This window comes from Meles meles, chromosome 6 (genome assembly GCF_922984935.1).
Source record: "Meles meles chromosome 6, mMelMel3.1 paternal haplotype, whole genome shotgun sequence".
In the NCBI taxonomy this organism is placed as follows: domain Eukaryota; kingdom Metazoa; phylum Chordata; class Mammalia; order Carnivora; family Mustelidae; genus Meles; species Meles meles.
Genome location: NC_060071.1, coordinates 8,011,351 through 8,015,336, shown reverse-complemented (window position 1 = coordinate 8,015,336; position 3,986 = coordinate 8,011,351).

The following is a 3,986-nucleotide window of genomic DNA, read 5'->3' as shown; positions in this document are numbered from 1 at the left end:
GGAAACAAAAGGTGAGCCCTGAGGTTGTCCCAGCTTACTGCCTGGAGGAAGTTTCCAAGCCACAGAACAGGGAGGAAAACCCAAGAAGAGTCTAGCATTTCTCTATTAGTTGAAGAGACAGGGTCTCAAAAAGATAAGTCCCCTAGAGAGGAAAAGAGAAAGGCGCAAAGGGAGAGAACTCTAGATATCTGTAGGAAGTCCCCGTCACATATTCAGTTGCATACTCATCAGAATGTGTATGTGAAAAACAAACAAACAAACAAAATTGTCTGACCCCCAAAGAAAGAGTCCCCTGAAAGGATTAGCAGGGACAGAGCCTGGAGGTCATGAAAGACCAGGAATAGTGCCAGTATTCCCATAGGCCAAAGTGAAAAACCTCATAATTTAAAGGGCTAAGAGATATCTTGCCTCAAGAGTTAGGGAATATTACCCTAATGCTCAATGCTGTTCTGGTTCTACCCAAAAACGCTTAAAAAGTATCAAAGTCTCTCCAAAAAATTTGACCATGTTCTGGAACAAAACTGAAAGTTCTTTATAGGAATTCAAAAATATCCCACAACTAAGAAGGCAATGGCATTAATGATGTGTCACCAGGCATGCAAAGAAGCAGGAAAATACAACTCCAGAGGAGAAAAACTGACCCATAAATGACACAGATAATTGAATTAGTAGACAAGAACATTAAAATAGTCATAATGACTGCATTCCATAGATTTAAGAAGTTGTTGGAAGACACTAGTGTTCTCACTAGAAATGGCAAGAAGATAACAGGGCAACATCTTTAAAGTGCTGAAACCATCCCCAGTGAGAAAGCCTTCTGCATACTCTCCTACTTTGTATTGGTTTTTCTAAGGCTACTATAAAATTTACCACACACCATGTATCTTAAAACAACTGAAATTTATTCTGTCACAGTCTGGAGGCCAGAAGTCTGAAATCAAGATGACAGTAGGGTTGGTTCCTTCTGGAATCTCTGAGAGAGAATCTGTTCCAGGCTTCTCTCCTAGCTTCTGGTGGTTGCCAACAACTCTTGGCTTATAGACATATCACTCCAGTCTCTGTCTCCATCACCATGTGGTTTCCGTCCCTAGGTCTTCAAGTATTTCTTTCCTTGCAAACACAGGAGCCATTGGATTTAGGACCTGCCTTGCTCAGAATGACTTCATCTCATCTTGTCTTCATTATATCTATAAAAACCCTGTTTCCAAATAGGATCACATGCATAGGTACAGGGAGTTAGGACTTTAACAGACCTTGTTGGAGGATATAGTTCATCCCATTACACTATTCTCCAGTCTCTCAGTGGCTGGGAAGGGTCCAGCCAAGCATGCCAATGCCCTGGGGAAGGTCAGAGTCACCAGATGGATGAATCCTGGATCCCTGAATCACAATGTGGAAGACTACCCCAGAAGCATGGACTGAGCTGTGACATGAGGGGGAACAGAAAGTGGTAGTGTGATAAGGCACTGAGACTATCACAAAGATGCTTGTGTGCCACCATTACGGGGATAAAGTGAGATCAGGCATGTGAAGAACCTGACACACTTAAGGTACTAAGTAACTGGAAGCATAATTAGGACACTCATAAAGAGAAGAGGGAGGGATGAGTCTATAATAGGTCTCAAGTTGGGCTCTCTGTGAACTCTGGGGGAGACTTGGAATAGTGAGAAGCTTCTAGTGGATTATCAAAAGACTTTGATCCAAACAGGAAGAAATTACCCAATAAAAAGACAGAGAGGGCCCCTAGGTCCCTGAAAAGCATAGCATTGCTCTCATCATACCGCTACTCTCTTCCCATTCCAAAAAGTACAGCTGAGAGGTGAGCCACTTTATTTAAGTAATCATTAGGCAGAACAGACAGGTGATTCAAACTAAATGTTTGACCCATTAAAGTGGCAGATTCCGTCACAACAAACCCCAGTACATAAAACTCAAGTTCTGGCTGAGCCAGAAAGGAAATCCAAACCGCTGTTTCCAAGCAAAATCAGTTTACAGAATTACTTTCTGTTCCCCATACATCTTCTGAAATGACTATAGACCAAATAATCAATTGATTTGAAGCCATTTTTTACTCTCATCCAAAACAGAGAGATATTTTTCATTCCTATTCAAAAGGGAAAATGTTAAATCACATGTGAATTGCAGATATAAGCATTTAAAGACTGTTTTCCTCTTTTGTTTGTGAATAATTTTTCATTTTATGAAGGAACCAAATATCTCAGTAGGTAAAATCAATAGCAGCCACCAGAGCGGATGGAAAATTCTCCAGGCTTAATACGGTTTCATGCATGGCTGTCAAAGCTGAATGTCTTAAGGGAACAAACAGTGAATTCCCTGCCTTGGAGGAGATGTATGAATTAGAGTCTTTTCTTTTTAAAACTAATCTGTTGTATAATGGTTCATTCATTCAACAAATATTTATTAAGCACTTATTGTGTGCTACCTACTACATCAAATGTTTGGAATACACAAAAAATAAAATTGGGGGCCTACTCCAGAGGGAAGAGAGTCTAGTGGAATAATAACTATGATTTAAAGGGAGCTTACTAAATTTCAAGCACCATTCTAAGCACTTTGTACATGTTAATTCGTGTACCCCTCAAGACACCCCTGTGAGATGATATTAATATCCTTATTTTACAGACAAGGGAATGGAGTCCCATAGCTTAGTTGGATGCAGAGCTAGGATATGAGCCCAGACAGCCATATTCCAGAGACCATGCTTTCCTTATGCATAAAGCCAATATGCAAGCACACCATCTCACCAATGTGACATTTGTGACACAGACTCTAAGAATCTTGAGGAGAGGGGCGCCTGGGTGGCTCAGTGGGTTAAGCCTCTGCCTTCGGCTCAGGTCATGATCCCAGGGTCCTGGGATCGAGCCCCACGCCGGGCTCTCTGCTCCGCGGGGAGCCTGCTTCCTCCTCTCTCTCTGCCTGCCTCTCTGCCTAGTTGTGATTTCTCTCTGTCAAATAAATAAAATATTAAAAAAAAAAGAATATTGAGGAGAAGATCTTATGTTTCAGTCTCATCTTATTATTGTTTTTTTCCCAATTCTTAGAAGAGTGTGTGGTATGTGACATTCATTTGTTTTTCAATTGTTCAATTAAATAATCAAATAGAGTAACAGAGAAAGTCATCTGGTAGACCTGAATAAGCAGCTTCCACATTTGTCTGGGAAAATCATAGAAGGATTCCCAGGGGTGGCGATTTTAAGCTGGTTCTTCTGGAAAGGCAAATTAAGCATTTGATAAGTCATCTGTGGGGGGCATTCTGGGAAGCAGGAGTTCAAAAACACACAGGCAAAGGCACCAAGGCAGGTATAGCACGGCCTGCTGAGAGGATTAGAAGTAGTTTGCAAGGAAAGAGTGAAGGAAGGAAAGAAGGAAGGAAGGAGAGAAAGGAAGAAAGAAAGAGGAAAGGAAGAAGGAAGGAAGGAAGGAAGGAGGAAGAAAGAAGGAAGGAAAAAAGGGACAGAGGGAAAGAAAGAAAAGGAAGAAGGAAGGAAGGAAAGAAAGAAAGAAAGGAAAGGAAGAAGGAAGGAAGGGAGGGAGAGAGAGAGGGAAACGAAGGAAGGAAGGAAGGAAGGAAGGAAGGAAGGAAGGAAGGAAGGAAAGAAAGAGAGAGAGAGAAAGAGTGAGCTTACAATGATTGGTGAGAAAGGTAATTGATGATTTGTGCAGTGTTAATCTTTATCCTGAGCAAACAGTGCTTCTCAGACAGTCTTCTGGAGCCCTGAAAAAGAGTTGTTTGGTACTTTTCTTCTTTATTTTTAGGGGGGGGGGAAGATATCAGAAAGCTCTTTAGGGTTATGGTTTCTTGAGGAGGTTTCTCCTAAACAAAACCTCAGATGTGTGCTTCCTAACAGGACCCAGGAGACCAATAGAGAACTGGGAGTCAGCATCTTGGTCCACCAGGAATTCTGAGCCAAGGTTACCTACTGGGAAGCTCTTTCTTGGGTGGAAAAAGTCAGCAGAAGTTTGGC